General features: G+C 40.4%; 1 pseudogene; it reads right to left on the bottom strand.

The window, feature by feature from the left end:
* Positions 1-3,352: 3,352 nt before the first annotated feature.
* LOC109277278 (RNA-binding protein EWS-like) lies at positions 3,353-4,834 on the bottom strand (annotated as a pseudogene).
* Positions 4,835-11,357: the final 6,523 nt, after the last annotated feature.

The following is an 11,357-nucleotide window of genomic DNA, read 5'->3' as shown; positions in this document are numbered from 1 at the left end:
TCAAATACAGTATTGGTGAATCGCACTGTACCCAAACCCTGGAATAGATGTACAGACATGTAAGGCAAAGTTGCTCTCGAGGCACTTGTAATCTAGTTTGGGGCAACGTACAGCCATTCAAATTGAAGGCTTATATACAATTAAAGCATATTTTTCAGAGCAACCCACTGACTCAAAGCAACGTACTGACTAAAAAATTATAATGAAAGTAATTTCAACAGAAATTATAGAGAGAAGAAGGCAATTCAGACAAGGTAGGTAAATAAGATTTTATCTTAGGAGGTGAGAAAATCAACAGGAGGTAAAGAATTCACAAGGTAGGCAAGACAAAGCTTTTGTGATGATTAGAATGATATAGATACAAGTTGCAATAAGAAAACAAATGGCAGAGGCATCTGGGTGGCTCAGTCGGTGGGGTGTCCGATTTCAGCTGAGGTCATGATCCCATGGCTGGTGAGTTTGAGCCCCACGTTGGCTCTGTGCTGACAACTCAGAGCCTGGAGCCTGCTTCAGATTCTGTCTCCATCTCTCTCTGCCCCTCCCCCGCTCATGCACTGTCTCTCTCGTTCTCCCTCAAATACACATAAACATTAAAAAAATTAAAAATAAATAAATAAAAAGAAAGCAAATGGCATACTTGGAGAAGCAATGAGTAAAAACTGGTTTGAAAGAATGGTTCACAGAACAAATACTGGAGACATGATTTGAAAACGTGGTTTAAATTTGCCTCGCCTCCATTATGCCCGCTTCCATTCACATGTGAGAACTTGAACTGAACTGTAAAGATAAAAGCCGAGATTTCTGGTCCATTTGTGCAGACAAGTTCTGGCATTCAGAGAGATTCTGAACCTTCTTTAACAATCAAAAAGTTAAGGGGGTTTTAGCAGACATCCTGGGTGAATCTGCAGGGATAAAACAGAAATCTGGGCAGAGGAGAGGGAGCCCCCCGTTAGGGGGACCTTGAGAGTGTCAGGCTAAGGAGTTCTGATTTTATCACATAGGCTACCAGAGCCACTGATAGGTCTTTTTGTGTTGTTGGTTTTTGGGGTTTAGGGATGGTAATTTGATAAAATAATATGAGCCAAGGGACAAGGCACCATTTTTCTATGTGGGACTTGTGAACAACTAGTTGTTGCCAATAGTCTTATATGAGTTATGATTCTCATAAAAATATATCATGATTCTTCATAGCACTTACCTTTAAAATATCTCACATACATGGAATATGCAAGATTGGTGGTCTTAGGTAACCTTTGGCAAACAAAGTGCAATTCATCTCTGATGACTCACATAATTTGCTTATGAGTGTCTACATCTGAAGACTACGTCTTTTTTCTTATAACTGCTTTATTGCATTTAATGGTGTCAATACGCAAAATGAACTAGTGGTTCAAAATTAATTACTTGGATTCATAAAAGTAGTGAAATACGAAAACAGCATTATAAACGATATACTATGACCTAAACTCGCCAACGTAGTGAAGAAGTTTTTATAGAGAAAGTACATAGTGAATCTGTGCAGAACAAAGTTCTCTACAAATGCATAAATTTCATGAGCAGTGCAAAAGGAGACCTGCAGACAGGATGTAGAATGATGAACATCTCAAGACTGGACTTCGTGGACTGACCATTTTTCATCACTGGTCCTCAGTGAGTTGTCTGTTGCAAAAGGTTGTCAAATAGTGGTATGAAGCCACTGAAGCTTTCTTGTCATTTTCAAGGCAGAATTCAGGTATATCTATCAAGTTTTTCCGAAACAAGTGAAAACAAAAGCTGCTAGGTAAAATATTGACGAGTTCCCTCACTCAAGGCAGAGAAGAAACCAAAACCAGTAAGGTATCACTCAAAGTTGCAAATAAGTTCAGTGACAGTCACCTTATGGAGAAAAGCAGAATAAACTAACTGTGAAGTTATTTATGAAACTGTTAGAAGATGGATAATGTCAGTGGTGTACAATGTGAAAGAACATTTACTATTTGCTGTTAGGCTTTTATCAGCAGATACTTCTCTTCAGACTTGTACGAAATCAGAGACATCCACAGTGTAAAGTAGATCATATGTGTACAAGGAGAAATGATTGACAATTATTTATCACTAAAAACTAATGCCAGAGGGGAAGAGATTTCTTATTTGCTAATAATTTTGTAAGTCTTGGTGTACATGAAGGGTGCATTGGGATTGTTATTGACTGAGTGCAATCAATATGCACAACAAAGAAAGATATCGTCACATGAATGACCGAAACTGCACCCAGGGGCAAACCAACACTGCTTTGTTCACAGTTGTCAGGGTAAGTGTGCCTCCTGAACTTGACTTAAAGCTTGAAAGAAATTAAAAAAACTATGAATATCATCAGATTGTAGGCAAGAATTTCTAGCATGCTGTGCAAGAAAATGGGTTGAGAACAGAAGATTCTGTTTCTTCATACTCAAGAACTCTGGCTGTCAAGAGTAAAGGTCGTTAAATGAAACGGTAAGTGAAGAAAAAAATCCAGCAAAAAGATTTCTTTAATTTCCAGTGGAATATCTCAGTTGTATATTCAATATCTGGAAGATCCTGAATCTATCATTTCATAGACAGCATTTAAGTTTAAACATTTAGGAAGAGAGGGGAAAAGTTTCTAAAAAGACTGAATTTTGATATAGATTAGTTGACCAGAGTTTCTATCTTACTATTTAAAGATATTCCAAACTTATTGAAGAAAGAAATCAGTGCTGTTATGGACCATATTTAACACATCTGAATGCCAAAAATCAATATGAAGAAATAATTATCACAAACAAATCCAATCAAAAATTCATTAGAAATCCAACTGGCCGGTGTTGATGAATTCAACATACCAGCCACTTTTCAGAAGAGCATGCCCTCAGCCTAAACAGTTCCTAATAAGGCACTGGATGTCCGTCAGCAAAAACCCTCTCCCTAATTTCTGAATCTTTGTACGATTAGACAAACCAGAACCAGTCAAAAGACCACCAAGTATTTGCTGCTCTTCACAATGACTTTTTTTTTTTTTTTAACATTTAACTTGTTCTAAGGTTTCTTCACAAATGCTGAAAAATACTCAAGTGCAGACAAGGAATAATCATAATGTTGTGGTCAACACTGTGAACATGGATTTATAAACCTAAAACATTTTCTGGTTTAAAACTAAATCTGGTAGGGTCACCTGGAGGGCTCAGTCAGTTAAGCATCTGACGCTTGATTTAGGCTCAGGTCATGATCTTGCAGTGATCTTGCAAGATCTTGCAGTTCATGAGATCGCGCCCTGCATTGGGCTTGTGTTGACAGTGCCCAGCCTGGTGAGGATTTACTCCTTCACTCTCAGCCCCTCCCTAACTCATGTTCACATGCTCTCCCTCAGAATAAATTTTAAAATAAAAAATAAAAAAATAATTCTGGCATTCAATGCAGCTTCATGGGGTCTCTGTGTCTATTAGGGCCAGTCTCTGCATGCTCAACAGTGCTTGCCTTTATCCATTTTTCCACATCCTCCATATCCACTTCTTCTGCCTCCCATCTGTTCTATCAAAGGTCCAGGGGGTCACTAGGGCCACCTAATTTTCCTCCACCAAAGCCACCTCAGTCCATGCCCCAACCACAACGGAAGCCACCTCTGTCTTCACCAGGGCCACCTCTGAACAATCCACCAGGACCACGGTGGTCCATGCGGACACCTCTTCTTCCCCACATGCCACCGGGGCCACCCCTGCCAAGGTCAATACCCAGGGGTGGAAAGGATGGTGGAAGGAAGCCTTCGGGCTTTGAGGCCTTACACTGGTTGTATTCTGTTCTCTGGGTGAAGTTCTGGTTTTCACACCCCAGATTGGGGCACTGCCAGGGTCTAGCTTGGTGGTAGATGTGTCCTCCTCCAGATGGATTCCCTTGGGAATCTTGGGACCCTCTTCTGAGGAATCCATCTCTGTCTCCTCCATGGTCTATGCAACCTCTGGGGCCTTCTGGACCTCCAGGGAGTGGCGGTGGCATCCATCTACCCTTACAGGGAGTCATACCACCCCGCATGCTATTCACCAGAAGCTTCCTCAGAGCAAGAGGAACCTCAAGTTTGCTCCCTTAAACCTTTTTCCCAACAAACCACTCCAAGGCAGCCTTGATAGCTGGCAGGTCTTCGTAGGGCACTGCAGCACTGCCTTTGGGCTTCCCTGTTTCCTTGTCTAAGAAGATAGGGATCATGGGTTGTCTGATTATCTTCTTCATCTTAACAACTCTACACTGTTTAAGAAGTCTGCCAGATCACCTAGGGTCACGCTGTTGTTTAAGCCTCGCATGTAAATTGCGATGCTGTCAGAGTCTTTATCTGGATCTACAATTGGGCCTAGATCAAGATCTGGTCCTTTGTCCATGAGTCCACCAGGCTTACTGAAGCCACCTTGCTCTCTACCACCCATTCCACCACAGACTCCTTCCCGCCCACCTCCACTGATGCTTCCAAGATCAAATCTGGGAGTAGTATAACCAACGGTAGGCTGTCCATAAGAAGTTGCACAGATAATCTGCCCATAGGTCGCAGTCGTCTGAGGCTGGGTAGAGCTGACATCAGTGGGCTGTCCATAGGTTCCACAATGTTGCTGCCCATATGCCTGTATGGTCTGTGCATATTCTTGAGTGGGCTGGGTAGCATAAGTACTGGCCCTGCTGGGCTGCAGCTTGGCTATAGGTACTGTAATCTGTGGATGTCATTTTCTCTCCTTCCTTCTTGTTCCCACAATGACTTTTAAGTAAGATCTTTCTAATTCAGCAGAAATAAAGAATAAATGAAGAAACAGACTCTATATGCAATCTGTTACAGCTGGTTATCTGTATCCTCATTTTGGAGTAACCCTTGGGTTACTCTCCCCTCTCATTAATATAATTGTTGCTTTTTTTCATTCCCACTGCTGAATTATTATGATGAATTAATTATTCAAAACAGCTATTATCATCACTTTTAAACTATTTACTATTGTTTAAAAATTATGACAGTATTTTAAAACTTTACCTGTAATTGGTCTGCCTATATCCTGGATGTCTATTATGTGGTTTGCAGATACCAAAAAGTGGAGGAACTTTGATGTGTAGGATGGATTGGAAGAAGAAACATGGTAGGCAGAGAGATGTAAAATAAGTTCAATGGATTAGGAGAGGTCTGCAATGGAGGTGCTAGAAATAAAGCTAAAAAGATAATTGCAAAATGTACTAGCAAGACAGAATTTCCTGGATGTTCCAAAAGAATAAATATGCACAACATGAGAGGAGTCTTTAAGGAAGAAGAGTCCTTAAGGAAGACTTTGAGGTTCCAAGATGAGGGGAATAGTTTTGCCGACAAAACCAAGAGAGTCAGCGGGAGACAATGGTTTATCCTAGAAAGTGAAGATTTCAGTATAAACACATTGGGTGTGAAGTTAATATGGTAACATCCAGTAAAGAAGAATATTTTATATAAAATTAAAATAATACTGTATACAGATGCATCTAAAATGTTTGAAAATTGCTAGTTCTCTGAATGACAGTAAGCGAATTATATTGATCATTTGCCTAATGAACTGGCTTCACAAACAAAGGTAAATAAAAGTGCATACTCTGAATTAGCATGGTCAGGATTAATATAAACACTGTATGTGAATAATTATTATTACTAAATACTGTAGCATAGAAACACAAACATTTCATCTTCATAAATAATATTTGTCCCTAGTTTGAATTACCAAGAGATATACATCTTTACAGTTTTCAGGATTTCATTTGTAGGTTTCCAGTATTTTTTCTCTACCAACAGATATGAAATTTTCCCCAAGAGTTGGCAGTGGTACAAACACAGCTTCATAATCACTGTGAACCGTTGTCTGTTTCTCTTCACTTGAACATTTGCCTTTCTGAGATAATTAACAGCCATAAGTAACGCGCACACACACGCAGGCAAACACAGATACTCCCATGCCAGATCCTCACCCACTGATTCCTTCCCCCAATCCCACCACGTAAAAACAGTTGATATGGAGTAACAATTAGCATTTTTTTTACCATTATAATACAATTAAAGTTGGAAAACAAAAGGTTTGCTGCTGGATGGACTGGAGAATTTTTAAATTCTTTGATATTTCTTTCTAAAATATATAATAAGCTCATTTAGTCTCCCAGTAACACCCACATATGGCCTGTCAAGAGAGGATAATGCTACTGAGGGCCTGTTCTTGGGCCTCTTAGTCACTCAACTCTTGTCAGAGCACATGGTTAATATATGGAATTAGTTCATCATGATATCTTGCTAATACAAAATAGCTAAGAAACCTACAAAGATGAAAGGAGACCCAGGTTGGATTAAGGGTAGAGAGTAAGGGGCTGAGGAATTACTCGGGCATTAACTGTGTCAGGTTAGCTTTAACCAAATGCTTGATTTTGTTACCAGGGAGGTCAACTCAAAACTCCTCCTCTTTTACCAAACAGTGCTAATTATCCAGAGAATGGGCAAACATTGATCAGGATACCTACTCAGCTAATGCTGACATCCTCAGCTAATGAGTGTATTGATATAACACATGAGAAATTATGACAAACATCACATTCAGTGTGTCACCTCATAGCCACTGAATTCCTAGCTCTGTCACAGAGTCAACAAGAAAGCTCTCAAGGGTCACTTAGTCTTCTTGAGGTTGCTCTCCTTTAATGAATAAATACTGACATGTTAATACCAATCATCCAGGGGTCTATTGCAGAGGAGACTTTGTGCAAAATGAATATTAAACAAATATAAAAGCCACAGAATGGCTAAGTTTAAGTGTAACTAACGATATTCATATTATGGCATACAGTCTCATGAGAGACATTTTGTCATCTGGTGTGAATTTAGGCTACTTTATCTCGTACAGTCCACCTATACTTAGAAATAGTTAACTAAAGAGACAAAGAGAAAGACACACTCACTGAAAGCTGGGTTACCTGATTACCCAGAGAAACAAACATTGGATCAGCCGTAATTACCCTAGAGATATTTTCTGTCAGGACTGGGAATTATATAGTTCCTCTTTTTGCCTTCTTTTTCAAAAAAAAAATGTCTCATTCTCTGAAAAGTCAACCTGTTCTCCTTTCCCACTGTTCCTCACAGTACTGGTGTGGGAATGGCAATCACTGAAAATCCCAACTCTGGGAAATAAATTCATGCTAACATCAAGTACATGCTGTAAACATTTAATATTCAGCTTTAGAAAATTAGACTCTACGTTTACCACTGGCCCGTCAGAATATGCTCATGCCTCAACTTAGTCTCTGCCTCCTGATTCTCTTTTGATCCAGAGTTGGGGGTTGAGAGGGGTATTGGATACCCAGGGATCTCAATCCAGACTTTCAAGACACAGAGATCTGAGATTCATTCCTGCTCTGCCTCTTCCAGTTCTGTGACATTGTGGGAACTACCTCAACTCTCTTAACCTCCTTTCTGAAGTGAGGATGATAATATGACTGGCAAGGCGACTGCATCAGAAAAATGTGTACTACCTAGTAGAAAATCCGAGACATGGTACGTATGAAAAACAAATCCTACTAGAATTAGATGCATAAAGATGCAGAGCACTTCAAGAAAAAGATGATACAGACAATGCAGCCTGGAACCTAGTACTGTTTCTGAATGATCACAGAAAACCCAGTACCAAAAGCAATTTTCTACTCAACTGTCAGGTGCCCTACAATGTGAAAGCACATCCCGTACAGCTGGAGGGCCCCTGCTGCAGAGTGTCTCAAGGGGTCTGCAGCAAACCTCTTCTGGTAGAATTACACCTTCAAGGACTCTTTTTGGAGTCTTTGGAATGCATACAAAAGATCCAATCAGCTTCATAATAACCAAGGAATTAGCTGCCTTGAAGGAACATTTGTTCATTTCTCGCTATTTTGTCAGTGAAGGTCATAAAGTCCACACTGAATTCTCTGCAGGGACAGGCACGCAGGATATTCAGTAGTACATTTCCCACTTGGATATGGGAGGCTCGGGCAACTGTACTCTCCCTTTATTCAGTACCTAGCATAATGTTGGCATGCCCCTAAATTATTTGATGACTGAACGGACTGGTACGCGGGGTACTTTAGGGACAATGGAAATTCACCAAGGGCAGAAAAATCTGGCAGAGGATAACTCTTTATTAATAGATCCATATATGCCCCATTAAGAAATGTGATGTAAAAGTGTGGGGTTTTTTCCTCTACACATGAAAGTTCTCATATTTTGCCACAGGTTTTATCATCTTGGGAAACAGTTTTCTAACACTCAAGACAAATTTTTCCAGCACTGTGAAAGGAGTTCTAATTTGAAAGCTGAGCCTTTCCAGATGTGCTTTAAAGCCCAGGGAGGATCTACAACCACAGTCTACCTAAGGCTTCCTCTGTGAAAAGAGCCCTCTTAAGATGGGGAGTGAATTCCTTTCACAGGACATCTTACATAGCTCTTCAACACAAATTTCTTTTATTGATGCCCCTTCAAATGCTGGCACTCTTAAGTCTCCACTGGTTGATTAGTTTGGGTCAATAAAAACAGTTTGGTCTATCCACACAGCCACCAGTACATGAATAGGAATTTTCCCAAATTCTTGCTCTCCCCTATTTCCTCCCTACCTCAGGCCTGAAAACATATCTTATGCTGTACCAAACAATCACATTAAGTTGTAAGTATTGTCAGAATGGCTTCTAAGACAAATTTATGGGATTCTGTATAGTATGATTCAGATAGCACTGTTCTTGGGAGGTACTAGAGCTAGGTTCTGATCTGAGCACTAGTTGCCCGCAAGACACTGAACAAATCATGGATGTTTACAGAGCCTTAGTTTTCTCATATGTTCTGTAGGATGGCTGAACTATGAGTTGTTTTCTTTTTTATTTTTAATGTTTATTTATTTTTGAGAGAGACAGAGACAGAGACAGAAAGACAGAGACAGAGAGCGGAGGGGTGGGGGCAGAGAGAGAAGGAGACACAGAATCTGAAGGAGGCTCCAGGCTCTGAAATGTCAGCACAGAGCCCAACGCGGGGCTTGAACTCACAGACTGCGAGATCATGACCTGAGCCGAATCAGGAGCTCAACCGACTGAGCTGCCCAGGTGCCCCTGAACTATGAGTTTTTAAAATTTTTTTTTAACGTTTATTTATTTTTGAGACAGAGAGAGACAGAGCATGAACAGGGGAGGGGCAGAGAGAGAGGGAGACACAGAATTGGAAGCAGGCTCCAGGCTCTGAGCCATCAGCCCAGAGCCCAACACAGGGCTCTAACTCCCGGACCGCGAGATCATGACCTGAGTTGAAGTCGGACGCTTAACCGACTGAGCCACCCGGGTGCCATAAATTCCCTTTTCGATTCTAAAATCTGAAGAAATTTCAGGCTTTTGTATGCACATGATAGGTACTCAATAAATGTTTGGTAGTTTATATAAGGTAACAAAGTTAATAATGCAGTGTAAAAAAATGACTGGTCTAATTGATTTGGAGTGATTTCTGCCAGATAAGATGTAATGAGAAAAGAACACAAAATGTGTATATTATGATCTCACCTTGTAAAAGGAGTACCAAAAATCCTATGTATCTATAGTATGCATGTATGTGTATATATGTATGTATATGTGTGTATATGAATATATGAATGTGTGTATATATATATATATATATATATATATATATATGAATTTGTATATATCTTTCAGTATATGAGCTTTGGAAGAAAAAACCCAGACATATTCTATCTAGGTTATTGACAGTTTTTCTGGGTATATGTTTATAAGTTGAGGCTGATTTTGATGTATAGGCAATAAGAAGAAAAGTGGAAACTAAACTGAAAGGAAAACTAGAAACTATGCTAAATCTCTCCCCACCTATTTGTACATAAGATATAATCACATTTTCTCATTCCTATAAAATTATCTATTATGTATGTGCACATGTCAATAGAAACTTTTGCAATAGCTTAATCCATCTCCCTCTCCCAATTAGGGGACTCCGTCACTTTCAGTGCTGCTAGTTTGGGCTCTGAGGCACAACATAAGCTATATGGTCAGCATAGACTTCCAGGACCTGTCAAACCATACCAGGATGAGATGTTAGGTGCACGTTATCAGCATAAATAATTTATTCTGGTGTGTCCCTCATTACATCAGTTCTGACTGGTTCTAGGAGCAGCAAAGGTCAATAAAAGAAGTGACCTAGGATTAGGGGGTAGGTCTGTAAAGAGAATGAGTTGAAAGATCAAGTCAGCTAGTGAACGAGAAATTCAAGACAGTGACCAGGAGGTCCTGAAAAGGAAGCCTAAAGGGGCTTGAAACCCGGTAGAGAATAAAAGACTCAAGATTGGGGAGTACAAAAGGGGTCAAAGAACAGGTATGCTTGAGAGGAAAGATGGGATGTGAGAGACTCTTGTTGGGAGAGAACAGACGCGCCTGAAAAAGTAGATTCCTGTGGACATAGGGAGACAAATGTCTCTGGAAGAGCTGAGATCAAAGAATTGTAAAGTTAGGTTGTTAAATGGGTCATTCCAAGCAAATGAGGAAACCACACAAAAGCATTTCAAGGAGTCAGGTAAGACTAAGGACCTAATCCACTTATGGGTGTCCTTTAAGGGCCTTTCTAGGGCCCTAAATGTGAGTTATGAGGAGGGATAAATTGTATGGAGTGCAATGGTAAGATCCATCAAAGAGAACAATTTGGGGGTGAACATGGGCACAGTCTGGCAAATATCCTGAACATTCTAGTGGCAAAGGAGGAAACTGCCAGGCTAATCACCCATTACTGGCCACCTTCATCCTCCAGTCACGCATGTATGTGTATGTGTGCTGGGAGAAAGGAAATTGGGCTGCATGGAACCAGAGTCCATAAAGGAGACCTACGTTTCAAATGCAATGAACTGTTGAGAATACAGAGGATTCATTAACAATCCAACAGACACAGAGCTAAGTCAGAAGAGGAGGATGAGTGTAGGGTGGCAGACATAAAGGAAATGAAAATTGAAGTCTGCTAACCAAAAAGAGCTTACAATGCCAGGGGAATTTAGAGATAAGGAAAAAACATATACATGACTAGCCTAAAGATTTCCTAAGCCGTCTTCATGTTGTTTGGTATTAATATTAGACTAAGGCTCAAGAGGATGCTACAGCCTGGAATGTTCCCTAAGTTTTCATGTGGTCCACATCTGGGTTCCCTGCATTTAGGAAAAGCAATGGGTAGACTACTGTATCCATCATTCACATGGAGTGGCCAGGCAGGACAGCAGATCTACAGGTCAGGAGCCCTCAAAGCAGTGGGAAGTAACACGTCAGGTGAGTGGTCTGAAGCAGAGCAAAGAAATTGAAGGTGAATTGCTGCTAGAAGCTCATGTCCCACACTCTAGCCCAAT

This window comes from Panthera pardus, unplaced genomic scaffold, assembly GCF_024362965.1.
Source record: "Panthera pardus isolate Hobbes unplaced genomic scaffold, ASM2436296v1 HiC_scaffold_13, whole genome shotgun sequence".
Taxonomy (NCBI): domain Eukaryota; kingdom Metazoa; phylum Chordata; class Mammalia; order Carnivora; family Felidae; genus Panthera; species Panthera pardus.
This window is presented reverse-complemented; position numbering and strand designations above follow the sequence as displayed.